This window comes from Sus scrofa, chromosome X (genome assembly GCF_000003025.6).
Source record: "Sus scrofa isolate TJ Tabasco breed Duroc chromosome X, Sscrofa11.1, whole genome shotgun sequence".
NCBI lineage: Eukaryota > Metazoa > Chordata > Mammalia > Artiodactyla > Suidae > Sus > Sus scrofa.
In genome coordinates, this window is record NC_010461.5 from 16,801,860 (window position 1) to 16,820,398 (window position 18,539).

Consider the following 18,539-nt stretch of genomic DNA (forward strand, 5'->3'; position numbering starts at 1 on the left):
TTTATAAGAAATAGAAATAATAAATAACACTGAAATTCATCTGTAGCTATGTGAATCAGTGTTATATAGAAATTATATAGTGGATAAAGGAAAAACTTAAATAACCTCAAAAGGAATTAATCAACCAAATCCCAAATGTGGGATAACCTACAAGACAAAAACTCAGTCTCTCTATGAATGGCATGTTAAATAAATAAAAGGAAGGTAGGAACTGTTACAGAACTACAGAGTCTTAGAAACAAAACAATCAAATCCAATGTGTAGGACTTGTTGGATTCTATGCCAGAAATTTTCTCTTTGCTCCTCCAGATTTTCTGTCTAACCTTCTCTATGGCCTGGAAAGTTTGACCTATTAGCTAAAGCTGTGCCTTTAGACTCCCTTGCCCTCTAGCTTTTGGTTGGGTTTGGCAGGAAATCAGAGTGGGGAAGAGAGGGCAGACTGGGGACTTATTCCCCCGGCTTCCTCTCTTTGGGATTACCTGGGCTGGCTGGATCCCTCCAGAGAAGGACACCGTTCCTCTCAAGAAGGTTTACTCTACAGACTTTCCTGGAAAGGTTCAGTAGCCTCCACATTGTCCTCCTTATGCCTTCAGACCCAAAGATTACTGCACTGTTCTCCATGATTCCCCTACACCTTACAGGGCTTCGTAAATAAATCCTCCTTCAACTAACCTAACCTAAGAGTGCTGTTTCCTGATGGGACTGATATAGATTCTCACTGGACCAAATCAATTCTCCTTTGCAACAATGGAGAGATTTTGAATATGAAGTAAACATTAAAAACTATTCAGGGATTACTGTTAATTTTATGAGGTGTGATATTGCCACAGTGCTTATATAAACAAAAAGTACCAGTTAGACATACATACAGAAGTATTTATTTATTTATTTGAAGTATTTATTGATGAAATGATAATGTCTAGAAGTTGTTTCAAACATACTGCTTTGGAGATCTGGGCAGGGAGGTGGAAGGTAAGAAAAAAGTACAGGAGGAACAGATGAAACGAGATTATCATAAGGTTGATAACTGAAGCTGGGTGACAGATATATGTGGGTTCATTATACATACTATTTTCTTAATTGTGTGAACAATTCAAAGTAGAATATAATAAATTCTATTATAAAAATAGAATATATAATAAAATATAATAGAAATATAATAGAAGGTTAAAATGGAACAATCAATCTCTTATTTTTTCTTAGATGAGACCCAGTTTGCAATCTTTCATTAAAGAGAGAGGCACACAAAATCTGAATTTATAGCAAATGAAGGGTGTGTTTAAAGCATGGAAATATAGGAGTTCCCATCATGGCTCAGTGGTTAACGAATCCAACTAGGAACCATGAGGTTGCAGGTTCAATCCCTAGCCTTGCTCAGTGGGTTAGGGATCCTGAGTTGCTGTGAGCTGTGTCTAGGTTGCAGACTCAGCTTGGATCCCATGTTGCTGTGGCTCTGGCATAGGCCGGCAGCTACAGCTCTGATTAGACCCCCTAGCCTGGGAACCTCCATATGCTGCAGGAGCGGCCCTAAAAAAGGCAACAAGACAAATAATAATAATAATAATAATAATAATAATAAAGCATGGAAATATAAAGATGTTTCTACATTTTATTCTTTCCTGGAGAGAAAAAATGGATGAGAAAGATGCATATATTTACTGGATGTGTTTTCTTTTTCTCTTTAGACATTCAGAGGCCACTTGAAAAGGGAGGGGGTGAAAAGGGTTTGCTATTAATGGTCAATCTGCAGCCTAAGTGACAAAGTCTTAATGCTTGGAACGTCCTTTTTGTTTTGTTTTGTTTTGGATTTTTTCTAGTAATAGATACTAGTAATGAAGCAAATTTATGCATAAAAATTGTCATTATTTATAATCCTTTCAGGGGATTTAGGTGCTTATGGTGCAGCTCAGAAGCAAACATAATTTCTTCTGCAACAAATTCTGCCTTAACCAAAGGAAGCAAGGTGCTGGATTGGTTCGGCTTCAGTAGCACTTTTGCTTCTCAAACACCATAGATAAGAGAATTTTGTAGATATTTGAGAAGAATGAATGAATACAAATTGATAGATGTAACTATCTTGCCACTAAAATAAACTTCCTCTTATATGAAGCAGGTAGCAGACAACAATAAGGAAAATCTGAGTGCAAAGTATTCTATTGCATGCTCCAAAATAAAAATAAAAGCCATGCATAATGTCTGTTGGGTTAATAAAATTGCTTTGTTTTCTTATGATAATAAAAGTTGGCAGGGCTCCACCTACATTAAAGTATTTCCTGGCATAATGTTCTTTACTCTGCTTCTTCTACCCCTACTTTGCTAAGCTTGTTTTATTGACATTACTGTTAATTGATGGTTACTAGATATAACCACAAGGCAGACAGATGAGGAAGGAAAAGTTGAAGCTTGTTTATAAAACAGGAAAATGCTGCTTTTTAAATTGTAGTATTAACATAGGAAACTCAATTTACCAAAATAAATGTAGTATTAATACAAGAACCTCAAGTCACCAAGATAAAAGTTTGACTTATTACAATGTAAGTTGTATTAAATGTTGAAAACAAGAATCAATATTGGGGAAAACAATTTGATTCAAATGTGTTTTAAAAACACCCTCCTAAAATATATCTGAAAGAAAGCCTCTATCTCTAAATTATTTCTCTGCTAAGTATCATTTGCAAAAGCTGACTAGGTTATGGGAATAGATAATTTCAACTGAGGCATCTGGTGAAGTCAGTAGTCACCAAACCCAGTCTGCCTGGGTTCAAATACTGGGTCCATGACTTTACAACTCTGTCATTGCTGTCAAGTTCCTGGATCTCTCTGAAATGCTGACTCAAATTCCTCCTATGAGAAATAGGGATGGCAATAGGGGGTTGCTGGGAGAATTCAACAAAATAACTAACTTAGATAATATGACTTCAGATCCTCATGAAGGAACATAGTCCTGAAAGGAAAGAACTAGAACAACTTAAAGAGTTGGCTACTTAGTTGTTCACAGGATAAAACTATTATTTGGCCATCTTAAATAATTTATGGAACATGCTAGAGAGTAGATGAGTAGCTAACAAACCAATAGGACAAGAGAGATTAATCAGAACTATTAATACAATAGCAACATTTCTAAAGGCTGATGCCATGGGAAAATCTACTCCTCTCTCCAAAAGAAAATGGTCAGTTGCACTCATCTTGAAGTTGTTTGGCATCAAGAATTATTGAGTCTCCATTCAGGAGAACAGTATGGAGGTTGCTTTAAAAACTAAAAATATAGTTATCATATGATCCAGCAATTCCATTCCTGGGCACATATCCAGAGAAAACTCTAATTTGAAAAGATACATGCGCCCCAATGTTCACAGCAGCACTATTTAAAATAGCTAAGACATGGAAGCAACCTAAATGTCCATCAACAGATGAATGGGTAAAGAAGATATGGTCAATATAGACAATGGAATACTATTCAGCCATAAAAAGAATGAATTAATGCCATTTGCTGCATCATGGATGGACCTAGAGATTATCATATCAACTTAAGTAAGTCAGAGAGAGAAAGAAAAATATCATATATATCATTTATATGTGGAATCTAAAAAATGATACAAATGAACTTATTTACCAAATAGAAATAGACTCAAAGGCATAGAAAACAAACTTACAGTTACCAAAGAGGAAAGGGGTGGGAGAAGGGATGAATTGTAAGTTTGAGATTACCATATTTACACTATTATATATAAAATAGATAAATAAGGGCCTACTGTAAAGTATAGGGAACTATATTCAATATCTTGTAATAATCTATGATGGAAAAGAATCTGAAAAAGAATACATACATATAACTAAATCAATTTGCTATATACCTGAAACTAATACAACATTGTAAATCAAATGTACCTCAATTAAAAAAAGAATTATGGAATCTCATCAACTCAGTCATTATTTGGGATTAGAAGTTACTTTTATATTAGGGTTTAATATGCAGAAAGATGGACATTCAGGCTGATTCTGAATCAGGAATGAAGTCATCACAGTGACTTTGAATATCTTACCATCATTATTTTATTAAACTGAAAGGAGGGTTAACATTGAGTCAAATTACATTAATATTAAGTACATACCCCAAATGAATTCCAATTCACATTAATTTTCAAGTGCTGCATTCACTCTGCCTTTCCACATCAGGACCAAGCCATGATTCAGAAGCAGCCCACTGATGAATCATGCCCCGCTGGTATTTGGATGGGTCAGAACGCCTTATGTGGGTTGAGGAGGAGGAGGCAGAGTCCAAGGGCTTCCTTTGATGTGACATGGCAAAACCTACGGGTCAGGATCTGAGTCCTAGGACCCAGGAGAAGGACCCAACAAGCCACGTCCCTTGTTCTCAGAGAACTCAACCTCTAATTGTCCCCTGATTGAGGCTTCCATGTGCCCAAAGGATGCATGAGTCCTTTGACAAATATGGAGGTTTTATGGGCAGAGAAAGATATCACTTCCAGCCTAGAGGAACAGTCTTCTTCCCAAATAGTCCTGGTTCTTGATGTCAAAAAAAATGGAAGTGTAGAACAAAGAACACCCAAGACACCATAGCTGAAAATCCCCACAAGGTGCTATATCCCACTTGGTGCTAAAACATCCAAATGAGCTCTGAAACAAAATAAAAAACAAACCAAAAAACCTCCCAAACAAAAACTAACAAGGTTTCTATGAGAAATATTTCAGTTGTCTCAGATGCCAGCTCAGTATTTTATCTTTCCTCTTCCATCCCTCTTGTCTTCTCTTTATCATATTCTAGCCCTCTGACCTCTGCCCAGTGGCTCTATTCTCTGATAGACGGATCATATCTCCGTCTGTTCTCATGGTGAAGGCTTCCAAGGTCTACTCCGTGCCCACCATCTGACCACACACGAGGCCAGCCTCTCTCACATATCTGTCTTTACCCAGGCTTGTGGGTATTTCCCATTCCACCATGGTCACATAACTTAACCAGTCACCTCTACAGAAAATCAGGGCAAGAGGTACTTCCTGAGCCTCTACTGAATCAGGCAAGAGAGAGTTCTTGCCACACTGGATTCAGTGTTCAAGCAAAGGCCAAGATGTTACAACATCTGGGTGAACCTTGAAAAGACAGTTTTATAGCTTCCAGTTTGAATGGCCTTTGCAGCTGAGGTTCCATTTTTTCAGTTACTAGAGGGCTTATACCAATGTCTGAGACTTTGGGAACTACTTCTATATATTCTGTCCTGTGTACCAGTACATAGCAGAGCAGTGAGCCCCAAACTGATAGGTGGTAATTTTTTTTTTTTGGTCTTTTTAGGGCCGCACCTGCGGCATACGGAGGTTCCCGGGCTAGGGGTCAAATCAGAGCTGTAGCCGGTGGCCTACATCATAGCTACAGCAACGACAGATGGTAAATTATTTTTTGATGTGTCATAGAGAACTAAGCTTTCATTGAGATAATAGTTGGATAATAGCTTCCCTATTAGAGAAACTTGACCTGTTCTACAATATATGTATTTATAGGTCACAATCTAGAGAACTCAAGTCAGTAACTGGTTATAGAATCATGTGAATTAACTACTCCTGCATCATTAGCCACCCCCAAATGTTGGTGATTTAAACAATTATTTGTTATTGCTCACAAGTCTGCAGTTGCCTGGGGGTTGGCTGATCTAGGATGGGTTCTACATGGGAGACTCAGCTCCACATGTCTTTTATCTTCAGGCATATTATTCTTAAGGGAAGGCAGAGCCACAGGAGGCTAAGCAGAAACATGCAAGCCTCTAAGGCTGAGGCTCTGATGCCACTCTATACTTCAGCCCACCTTCCTTTGAGTGAAGGACATCATGCGGCTGAGCTCAAAGACAAGAGGTGGTAATACAAACTCTGCCTTTAGGAATGAGCTCCAAAGTCACGTGACAAAAGGTATGCTATAGGGAGGGGTGAAAAATTAAAGCCAACAATGCACATTATCATAATTACAATTCCTGAGAACATGGGAAATTTGACTGTGAGGAGTACCTTGTTGATGTTAAAATAAGAATCAGTTTTGGACATCAGTTGCAAGGTACTCATTTTTTCCAGATGCTTATTAAGTTCTTAACTACTTTTAGGAGGGTCACAATGGTTGAAACTAAAAATTACATGCTGTGTGCATGTAAATGTGTCTTGTAAGAAAGCAATGAGGTACCTGGTTTTTCATTGCATTTTCTCCCATCACCCCCGACCATGCACTAGAAAATGCAAAATTAACTTACTTACTCCAGAGAGATGGGTTTAGCTTAGAATCTCAAACCGTGTACAAGTTCCATCTGATAAACTAACTATAATGGCTTTTCTATAGACCTCAAAATTTGTTTAATCAGAAACCCATGATAACCAAAACCCTTAAAATATTTTTTATTGATCTCTTCCTTGTTTAATTAAATCAATTTCCCTCATGGTCATCTAAATTAACAATACAAGTTTATGCTTCTTCTTCATCTTTTTTTTTGGCCATGCCCATGGCATGCAGAAATTCCTGGGCCTGGCATTGAAGGTGAGCCGTAGCAGTGACAATGCCAAATATTTAACCACTAGGCCACCAGGGAACTCCAAGTTTATGTTTCTTGAATCTATAATTCTATTGAATCTATAATTCTAATATACAAAAATCTTTATGGAAGCATGTATCAAAACACAAAGAAAACTTATCCACAGAGAGTTTTTGTGGATGGCAATTTCAATTTCATGATAAGATGCAATATGAAACAAACTCTAAAGTACCTTCAGAAACGTCTTGTTTGGACTCTGGCAATTACAGAGCTACCTTGCTTCTGGTGGCAATTATAATTTTTGTGTATACCAAAGAAAAAATGTTTTCCCCTTGCTCAAATTTGAAAGCTCTGTGCTCTATATGAAACAAGCAAAAGATGGTCTATAGTGATTAATTAGGGGTTAGGATATTTAGATGCACTAGTGAACAAATTACCAGGGCAGATTTTCCTGTAAGAATCACGTTTATAAACATCTTGCCTCATTTGTACACATAGCAAAAACAGTACTTTAGCTCCAGCAGTACCCATGTTCTTCCCTTGAGAAGAGTGCTTTCTGCAACAGCACACAAATTTCAGGTAATAGTAAAAGAACATCAAAGTCATCTTTTAGCAGAAAAACAAGCCAAAATACCCACCCACTCAGCTCCTCCCAGAGCTCTTTACTTCAGCAAGATACACATGACTGCAATAAGAAATTCATGTACTAAAGATCCTACTTATGTTACATTTACAGCCAAACCCAGGGAGACAGCTAATGGCACTCTAAAAATGGTCATTTTGTCAGAGCTTTGGTGTCGATTACTGATTACATACAGGAAATGGTGACATAAAAAAACCCCTAGTAATAGCGCAAACAGCACCTGGCCAGCGCCTCTGCATGAGCACAAATGTTTGGTACACAGTTATATTTGGTTCATTTGATTAAAACTCTGGGTATCATCAGCCAGCAGGAAGAATTAGAACTAGCCAGCTCAATAATTTTTCCTTTCTGTTCAATATCTAAAAATCTATTCCTGTGGGTATAGCCATGAGGGATGAGGCAAACAATGATTAAAATTCAGGAGTGGTTTATACAGTGTGGCAGAGGTTTGGAAAACATGCTGGTCTGTGAGTTGGAACATAGCTAACAACAATAGCTAGCATTTAATGAATGCTTATGATGGTGCCTGGAACTGTGCTGAGGGCTGTGTGTGCCATAATCTATTCCATTCTTCTTTCTGACAACTCCATGAGGTAGATGGTGTCGTCATCCCCATCTCACAGCTATGGCAGACAGACAACATCATAATGTCAAAATGTGCTGGACTCGTATCCTGATATTCTACTAGTTAAAAGTGTGTCCCTGGACAAATAATTCCTCTTTCCTGTGCCTCTGTGTTTTCATACAGAAATGAAGAGGTTGGATTAGTTCAGTGGTTTGCCCTTGCCTGCAAATTAGGTTTTCATGGAATGCTTTTATAAGGCAGTTTGTTGAATATTTACTGCATGCCAAGTTTTTCATATATAGCATCTCATTTGATTCAACAGTAGCCTGAGCTATCTTTGAGGAAATGAGAAATGCCTGATCGCATGGAAGAAAAATTGAAGTTCAAGAAGTTTAAGAACCTGCCTACATTATAAAGCTTGAAGATGGCAGCTGGATCTGGGCTCAGGCATTTCTGGTCCAGGGATGAACAACTCTCAACCTTTGTTGACTGAGGACTGCTCTTCCTGTTTCCAGGTTCATGTCCTTCTAGCCTGTCCTCCTCAGTGTTTCCTAAATGCTCTTTCTAAAACATACAACTTACTTCCACCTTGAAATCTGATATTAGAGCTTTCAGACTATTTCAAACTCCTTACTGCAGCACATGAGGCACTTCAGGTCTGGTGAGTTCTCCAGTCTCATTTCCTGTCAGGCCCCTGCCACCCCTACTTTGTCCAGGCAAAGTGTATCATCCAGATCTTCACATTCTTGTCTTCAGTTATGTTGCTGTTTCTTCCCAGAATGTCCTTTTCCTCTTTTCTCCCTCACCACCCAGCTTAATTCCCATTCCTCCTAAGCTCTGCTTAAGCATCTCCTCTTGAAGACTCCTCTAGGTATGACTGGCTCGGCTGCCCTTATTTGTTCCCAAGGCACCTAGGGCCCTCTTTAAGGGAGCTGATTGGAAAGGCCACTTCCTTCTGAAGCATTCTTTAACCCTTTGACGTATAACTGACCCATGGGCCTGAATCAAAGCTGAGGAAGGGGAGCTGGAGAGGAGGAGATGGGCTGGAGAGGTAGCAGGATTAGGCCATTTGCTCAGGGCTGACCACCCTGGCTTCCTGCACCCTGGTCCCAAGCCCATCATTTTACCCTTGGATCATGGTAAGCTCCCAACTGCTCCCTTGGCTTCTATCCTACAGGCTCTTCCCAACACATAGGCCACAATGATGCTTTTAAACATAAGGCAGAGCTTAAGAATCCTCTGCTTAAAACCCTGCAATGACTCCCATCTCCCTCACAGTGAAAATCAAGGTGTTAACAAGGGCCTTTAAGGCTTGACATCAGTGCTTCTCAAACTTTCATGTGCATATGAATTAGCTGAGGATCTTGTTAAAATGCAGACTATGACATAGTAGGTCTGGGGTAGGGCCTGAGATCCTGCATTTCTAACTAACCTGTAGGTGAAGCTGATGCTGCTGGTCCTCGGACCCCTTTTTTAGTAGCAAAGCTTTCCTTGACCTGGCTTCCCATTTCCTCTCTGATCACCTCCATCATCTTGCACTCTCCACTCCAGCCCTACTGGCATCCCTACTGTTCAAAGAACACACAAGAAATGTTCCCTTGCCTTAGGGCTTGTGCACTAGTTATTACTTTTACCTGGAACGCTCTTGCTCTGGATCCACTTGGCTTACTCTTACTTTCTTCCCATACTTGCTCAAATTTCACCTTTTCCATGAGCTCACCCTGACCACTTAATTTAAACATTACAACCTGTCCTTTGCTGCTCAGGTCCTGCCCTTTTGAAACTCTTTATCTTGCTCTTCTGTGCTTTCTTTCTTTCTTTTTTTTCCTGCATAGCTCTTTTAATCTTTTAACCTATGCTATAAATTTACTTAACGTTATTATAGTCATGATTTTGTTAGCTAGCTCCTCCTTGATTCCACAAAGCCAGGTCCTGAGAGCTCCCACTTTGGGTGTTCTGTTCACGGATGTTCCCTAAGAGTCTAGGACAGCTGCCAACAAATACAAATTTGAATTTTGAATGTGAATGTTGTGGGTGAATGAGAAGGAGAAATTAAGGTAATGTGGTGTGACTGTGCGTCCTCCACTGAGTATTTCCCCTAAGTGCATTTTGCTTGGTGCTTGGCATACTGAAGTGAGATATTGTTTGGCACATTCCAAAGACTTTTTTTGGTCAAGACACAGCAAAGCATGTTGTGCTGGAGACATTTCATGTTTTCCTTTCTTTATTTCCAGATGATACCAAATAAAATGCTATCTTCTAATAAACTTGCCATCATCCTCAAAGACAAATTTCAGAAAAGAAATAAGAAAGAGTATTGCAATTACTGTCTTCCGTCTTAGCCATGACTCAGACAGGTAAGTGCTTCTTCTGTACTTCATCATCTTCAAATTTAGTAAAGCAGTCAGGTGTGTCTTTTATGATGGTAGAAGTTGTTTCCCTTTTAATTCTACCAGTCACTTTATCCTCCTTCTCCCTTCATTTTTCTCAATCCTCCTACATTACTAAGCTTTCACGAGGCATTGTTTGACTGACATTACAGTCAGCATTTTTTATATAACTAAGATATCATGGAATAAGACATAAGCTAAATTCTCCACTGATATAGCTCTTGAACTGATCTTGAGCGGCATGCACAAAGATCAATAAATTGCTTTTTTTAATAATTTATTTTTTGGATAGTCTACTCTTCCATCCTCAAGAAGATAATCTCTGAAATAGGAGGTTGAATCACATGAAACTGCTAATATTCAACCAATCTGACTTAGAAAAATATCAATTTCAGGTGGTTCAAACTAAATATAATTAGGAGAGTTCTTCTCTTCATAGAACAATCAATTCCTTAAAAAAGAAGCAAGACTTGTGGGTTGCAAAACAAAAAGATTTTTGGAAAATAGGGCATTTAGCCTTGGAGAAGAGAGAACAGGCTTGTTCTCATCCCCATGCATATGCTCCATTCTGACCATCATGGGCCCTCTGAGAAAGCTCTGGGATGGGAATGAAGTCTCACTGACGATAATGGGTAAGCAAGGCAATAGGGGCTTTCAGGTGACCATTCACACTGGATAGAAATATTCTCAGTCTCTTAGCCCACTCAAAGAAATTCATCCATATAGCCTTTTCTCAATCCTTGCCACCAATTTTACTATTTTGTTTCCTTTAGGTTATGTTCAACTACTCAGACCTTTAGTCAGTGCCAAGGAATTTGTGGAGATGCTGATCTCAGGCCACCTCCCTTTCCAAAGTAGGCAAAGGGATGTGCTGCCTGAAATTCTATTGTGAGAGGATTTCTCTTCTTCAACATCCTTTTGGGCCATATCTGAGGTAAGCTATATTCTGGTTATCTACCAATGTGTAACAGACGACCTCAAACATAGTGGTATAAAACAACTATTTTATTATGCTTATGGATTCTGTGGGTCTGGAGTTCAGATGGGGCACAGCAGAGATGGTACCACAATGTCTGGGGCCTCAGCTGAAACACTTAAAGGCTGGGATTGATTCTATAGCCAGAGTCTGGAATTGTTTCAGGGCATCTTCACTTACGTGTTTTGTGGTTATTGCTGGCTTTGGTGGGACCTCATCCAGACTATCAGCTAGAACATCTACACATGGCTCTCCATGTGGTCTGAGTAAGCTGGGCTTCCTCCCAACATGAGCAACTAAAGAGAATCAGGTAGAAGTTGTATCATCTTTTATGACTTAGCCTCAGAGGTCACCTAGCACTACTTCTGCCATGGTAATAAGCCTGCCCATATTCAAGGGAAGGGAATATGGATTCCCTACCTCTCAATGAGAGGAGTTTCAAAGGCCCATCATAAAGAGAGTATGTAGGATGGCCAACATTGTTGCAGTGTATAAATGCTATCTATTATTATTAGGCAGTCCCAGAGCATTTTATTGGATGCAGATTATTGAAATAATTATTCCCAATAGTTGAGTTTCACTTATCAAATCTTCTTGAGCAATCTGGGATGATTTTTGCAAACTTTCATGTGACTTTAAGCATTTTTGTTCATTTTTTCAGTATTGCAATATTTTTCACTCTATTTATTTTTAAAATTTCCAATTCTTTGAGAGCCTAATACTGTGTGTAGCAGTATCAGCTGTCAGCTGGAAAAGTGGCCTTCCATCAAAAGAAAACTGAGGTTTATTTTTCATTGGCCTCAAACTATAACTAGCTACAATGATTAATGATGGCCCAAAGCCCATGAAAATCATATGAGGATCAATGCTAGTTTTTCTATCTTTCTTTAAAATCTAGGAAGATATTTCTGTCTCCTGTCTAGCAGCAAGGCAACCAGAAGATCGATCTGCCTTCAGGCCAGCAGTGCAAGCAACCTTAAGCTTGTCCTTGCATTCACATTGCGGTTGCACATGCTTTGTATTACAGCTTCAATTCTGACAGCAAACACTGAATGCTGGCCACGAAATGTCAAATACAGCTAAGGAACCTTTAAATATAAACTAAATGTTTATGCAAAGATAGTAAAAACATGTTAAATTAAATTAAGTGATCGGTGATGGTTGAAAATTACAAGGATGAAAAGGCTAATGAGGAGGTAGACAAAATTACTTTGATGAGTGTGTTTAAATTTTGTGCAATTATTCTAGGTTGCATACAAGTTATAAAAACATAAACTGAATACTGTACATGTTAATTATTACACTAATTTGCTTATAGACAATTCATTTAGAGCTAGAGGCAAATATAAAAGTTTATTAAAGCATTTGCAAACCAGCATCGCAGGAATAAGTGGATGGGAATAAAGTATAAATAAGAAAATAAAAAAGCAGTGTGTGCATGTGAAGACTCAAACATGCACACACTGCTGGAGAAGAAATGGATACATATGCCTTAAAGCATTTAAAGGACCATAAACCTACCCTGTGCTGTAATCTCTATAAGGGAAGATGACATCATATTTATTTTCCTCAATATTTTATTTCCATTCTATAAATATTTCTTAATTATTAATGCTGTATCAAATTATCAATATTTGAAAAAAGAAAACTTGGAATATTAAGCTTCATTTTCAATCAATTTGTTTCTTTGCATAGTTGTGTTCAACCAAAAATTTTCAACCAATTTATTTTCTGTCAGTCAACCTGGATCCATGCTAGGGAAAACACTATCATAAGCAAAAAGGCCTATGTGTAATGTATTTGAGGAGAAAATATGTGAAAAAATTTCTTAAGATTTAAATAATAGGTCAAGACAAAAATAGGAAATCTGTCACAAGGTTCTCTACAAGTAATTATTAAAACAATTTGTAAACTTCCTCTTTTGTTTTTGGCTGTATCTGAGGCATACAGAAGTTACCAGGCCTGGAATTAAACCCGAGCCACAGCAGTGACAATGCTGAAACCTTAACTGCTATCCCACCAGGGAATTCCTAAACATCCATTTCTTAATAATGTGGTATATTAGTAATATTAACCATTCCAACACAAAATACCAACAAATAATTGATGAAATATAATAAACATCCTTTTTTAAATATAAAACTGAGATAAGAGGAGACTAAAGGAATTCCCTTCAAGAACCAAAAATGGAGAGGAAAACTGAAACAGGAGAATCGTAAGGGGTGGGAGTTGAAGCTCTTGCTGTTCGAAGTTTGGGGGTGGTGGGCTTTAGTGGTTTCTGTAACCAAGGGGATTAGGTTTTAACTGCCAAACATGAATAAGCTCTTACACATGAGTCCAGAGAAAAGCAGAAAGAAAATAAGTGCATAAAGCTATGCCACAGTGAAAGAGTGGAACAGAAGCAAAATCTACCACTGCCAGGAAGACAGCTATCCTGTCTCCCAGGTCCCACACCTGAAAAGTTGGGAAACAAGTTTTGCACTCAGTTGTATTTCTGGTGCAAATACATACTCCCTTTGTGGTCTGGTACATCCAACCCATGAAATGAACATAAAATGTGGTCCCCATACAGTGACTCCCCTGGGAGAAATAAATACCAATCTTGTCTGTGGAGTCACCCTCAACCCAGACCTCAAAGGATTTTTGCAGATGAAGCCTCACTAAACATGAGTCCACCAGCCAAAAAAAATTAGATGTTAGTAGCCAACACAGCCAACCATTAGATTAGACCAAGTCCCTTAGATGATGAGATTATTATGTACCATGAAATATGTCTAAATATATTTTCTAGAAAAGTATGATAAAATATCAAGGTACTATCAAAAACACTAGACAGGCTAAAAAAAACCCCAACTTATTTGGTTTGAAATGAAAAATATAGTCATTAAAATACAAACTCAGTAGATAGATTAAACCACAGATCAGACAGAGCTAAAGTGTGAATTAGTGAAATAGAAGACAGAGTTGAAGGATTTTTTTTTTCCTTTTTGGCCCGACCTGTGGCATATGGAAGTTACTGGGTCAAGGATCAAATCTGAGCTGCATCTGTGCAACACTGGATCCTTAACCTGCTACACCACAGCAGGAACTCCGAGCTGAAGGATTTACTCAGAAAGTAACACATTCTGGGACTCTGGGATCAATTCCCTTTAGATTGACACAATCAGAGGAAGCATGGTGAAGGAGGTGAAATTTTAGCTGAATCTTAAAGGCTGTGTAAGAATGGGTAAGAGAAGATATTTCAGAGGAGTGGCAGGACAGAGCCAAATTTCAGAGACTAAATTCAAAACTTATTTAGATTACAGTGAGTTGGCCTCTTTGGCTGAAATGGAGAGTTTGTACAGAGAAGTAGAGTGAGATAAAGGCTGGTTATGAATGTTAGGGCCTATCCCTAAAGCTACATATGAAATGCTATAATAATCACATACAATTAATTGGTTTTAAAACAAAGCAGACATATAAGGTATGATATACTGACATTGTGATCCCTTTGACATACAACATTCCAGCTTGCCTAGCTTCTCTCCAGTGAGCATGCATCATGCACAGTGCATACCTGCTTAAAAGGGAGGGTTCCTGAAATCACTCCCCCACCTCCCCTCCGCCTTCTATCTCTCCACACAGAGGTACATTTCATAAGATTTCAGGTTGAAATCTTTTTTTTTTTTCTTTTTAGGGCTATATCTGTGGCATATGGACGTTCCTAGGCTAGGGGTTGAATCAGAGCTACAGCTGCTGGCCTATACAACAGCCACAGCCACGCCAGATCCAAGTCTCATCTACAACCTACACCACAGCTCACAGCAACGCTGGATCCCCAACCCACTGAGTGAGGCCAGGAATCGAACACCCATCCTCATGGATTCATTTCTGCTGCACCACAATGGGAACTGCCAGGTTGAAATATGAATGATAGAGAAACAGATTCCATGAAACTTCTAGTTGTGCCAGGCTTTTTTTTTTATTCAAAAAAAGAGGCTTTGTTATCCCCTTAAATTGATTCTCCAAAGTATAGAAGGCTTTGTTACTTCTAAATTCCTTTCAAATATGATAGTAAAATGGATTCCAGCACTGTAAATTTAATAAGGCCTCAGAGGAAAAAGAAGATTTCAGATTTCCTAGCAAGGAGTGAACTCAGTTCCTGGTGAATTATCTCCCCTGCCTTCTTTGCATGGCTTCCACCTATATAAAAGAATGTAATATCCATCCCTCCAACAGGGAAAAGGACAGACTCACCCTGTACAAAGTGGGGAAGGTATCAATTAAAATTACCCATGCAATTTTTCTTTTTTTTTTTTTTTTGTCTTTTTAGGGCCACACCTGTGGCATGTGGAAGTACCCAGGCTAGGGTTTAAATTGGAGCTGCAGCTGCTGGCCTATGCCACAGCCACAGCAATGCAGGATCTGAGCCGTGTCTGTGACCTACACCAAAGCTCAAGGCAACACTGAATTCTTAACTCACTGAGCTAGGCCAGGGATCAAACCCATGTCCTTATGGATGCTAGTTGGGTTCATTACTGCTGAGCTGCGATGGGAACTCCCCTGTACAATTTCTGGGCAGACATATTTACACAAAACTACTCATATTCACCATTAGCAAGATGAAATAAAATTTCAGGGAAACTATGGAACCATATTATAGCTAAATAAATGGGTAAAGGGAGATATATAAATAATAGAAGGAAGGTAGTTGTAAACAAAAGAACAGTAATAAATAAATGAATGAACAAATAAAAGACAGAAGGCCCCCTTCCAGAATCTGGAATAAGGAGGCTGTTCCTTATATGTACTACAAATTATAAAAGAATTTGTAAGATAAATCCAATAAAACAAACAGTAGTAGATGAGATAAGAAAACAATAGTGAAGAAAGGGAGATTGCAGAGGTAAAATATTTGTTTACTACTGGACTTGTAAAAATTAATTTGATATAGCAAGGAGAAGAATATTTAGGGTTGAAAATTGGCATGGGAAAATATTTGAGATAGTCTCAGTATGTATATACAGAGGCAAAAAGATGAATAGGAAAGATAAATATGGAAAACAGACAGGTAATCCAACACACTAGACAATTGTGTTCCTGAAATGCAAGTAAAAGGAAATATTAATATCAAAAGGGTGTCCTTTGTACCAGGGAAAAAAGAGAGAACAAATGATATTCAATATTGAACTTCAAGTTTAAAAAAGAGGAGTTCCAATTGTAGCTCAGCATAAACAAATCCAACCAGTATCCATGAGGATGCGGGTTCGATCCTTGGCCTCGCTCGGTGGGTTAAGGATCTGGCGTTACTGTGAGCTGTGGTGTAAGTCGCAGATGTAGCTCAGATCCTGCCTTGCTATGGCTGTGGTGTAGGCTGGCAACTGTAGCTCCTATTCAACCCCAAGCCTGGAAACTTCCATGTGCAACGGGTATGGCCCTAAAAAGCAAAAAAATTAAAAAAAAAAGAAATTTCGGTATGTAGGTAATAAAAAAAATATGCAAGTCATCTACCAGGCAAGGAGGTAGGAGAGTAATCAGACTTTCCTTCAACTTTTCCACAGCTTCAGTAAGGTTATCGAATGCAGCAAATAAAAATACATGATGCATATGGAGAACAGTTTGGAGATACCTTAGAAATCTATACGTAGAACTTCCATATGACCCCACAATCCCACTCTTGGGCATATATCCGGACAAAACTCTACTTAAAAGAGACATGTGCACCTGCATGTTCATTGCAGCACTATTCACAATAGCCAGGACATGGAAACAACCCAAATGTCCATCAATAGATGACTGGATTCGGAAGATGTGGTATATATACACAATGGAATACTACTCAGCCATAAAAAGGAATGACATCATGCCATTTGCAGCAACATGGATGGAACTAGAGAATCTCATACTGAGTGAAATGAGCCAGAAAGACAAATACCATATGATATCACTTATAACTGGAATCTAATATCCAGCACAAATGAACATCTCCACAGAAAAGAAAATCATGGACTTGGAGAAAAGACTTGTGGCTGCCTGATGGGAAAGGGAGGGAGTGGGAGGGATCAGGAGCTTGGGGTTATCAGATACAACTTAGAATAGATTTACAAGGAGATCCTGCTGAGTAGCATTGAGAACTATGTCTAGATACTCATGTTGCAACAGAACAAAGGGTGGGGAAAAAAATGTAGTTGTAATGTATACATGTAAGGATAACTTGATCCCCTTGCTGTACAGTGGGAAAATGAAATAAACAAAATACATGATGCCCAGTTAAATTTTAAAATTTAGACTCAACATTTGGAACAAACTTATGCTAAAAAAATTCATTGTTCATCTAAAATGCAAAATGAAAGGAACGGATTCTGAATAGATCAGGGGGGCAACTATTTTGTACACTATATTGTTATTTCCCCAACTAAAGTGCAAACTTCTTGAGAATAAGGTCTCATATTACACTTCTTTTTATTTCACACAATGACTGCCTCAGTTCCTTATTATAATGTAGTGCTCAAAAATATTAATTTCCCCTTATATAACTTCCTTTATTTACAGAATGAGGAGTTTTGAATACATGAAGTCAAGGTCCCTCCAGCTTTAATAAAGCCCTGCGAAAAATTCCATGAGAACATATCACATGGGGCCCTGCATTAGGCATTTTTGGTATACTCCATAACATTTGAAGATTTATTTATAAGTATGGCTCACAAGAGACATTTTCCATCTCGGAAGTGTCAAAGGTTTTACAGAGTCACATTAGATTAGTGTATGCTCATATGCCTTCCTCAAGTCAATGATTCACAATATGAAGGAATAGTTTTCCTAATCATGCAGAGATTTCTTCCTAATGCTCACATTTTTCAGTGAAATATGTTTACTTCTCATTGCTTCTAAGCCTCTAGCCAAGAAATGAGAGTCTTATCTTCATTTGTTCTCCTCCCATGTATGCCTACTTGCACTGTCTTGACTCATTACCGTCTCCCATTTTGCTTAGCCAGAAACTCTACCACCTTCCCTCCACCTCTCCTCCCCATTCAACTGTCCACAGAAGCCTATTAATTCTACCCCATTAAATATGCTTTAGATCTCTCCCTTACTCCAAATTCTTGCTCCCATCCTCACTGCCATGGCTCATGTTCTAAAGTTACTATCTATTCCTTCCAATATATTTGTCATACAAATATATGGTGGTAAGAGAACAGGCTACAGCCCGTTGGCCTAGTTCAAAGCCTGGCTCCAGCATTTCTTCTCTGTGATTCTAGGAGAGTTAAATAAACTTTCTGAGCCCCAGCTCCCTCTTCTGTAAAATGAGGCTAAAAAATAGTACCTCATAGGGTTAGTATGAACATTAGGTGAGTTAAAAGAGGTAAAGCACTTATATCCATGGCTGGCACATAGTAGGCATAACATAAAGACTTTCATTATTATTCTTGGTTTAATTTATAGCAATTAAAGTAGCTGCTTC

General features: G+C 38.4%; 1 long non-coding RNA gene across 1 annotated transcript in view; it reads left to right on the forward strand.

Annotated features, from left to right (window-relative positions):
* Positions 1-14,205, forward strand: part of LOC106506918 — an 88,998-nt gene extending 74,793 nt beyond the window's left edge. The window contains exons 3-4 of the long non-coding RNA XR_002340658.1: positions 8,055-8,247; positions 9,967-14,205. This is a non-coding gene — a long non-coding RNA (uncharacterized LOC106506918). The remainder of the gene's footprint in view (positions 1-8,054; positions 8,248-9,966) is intronic.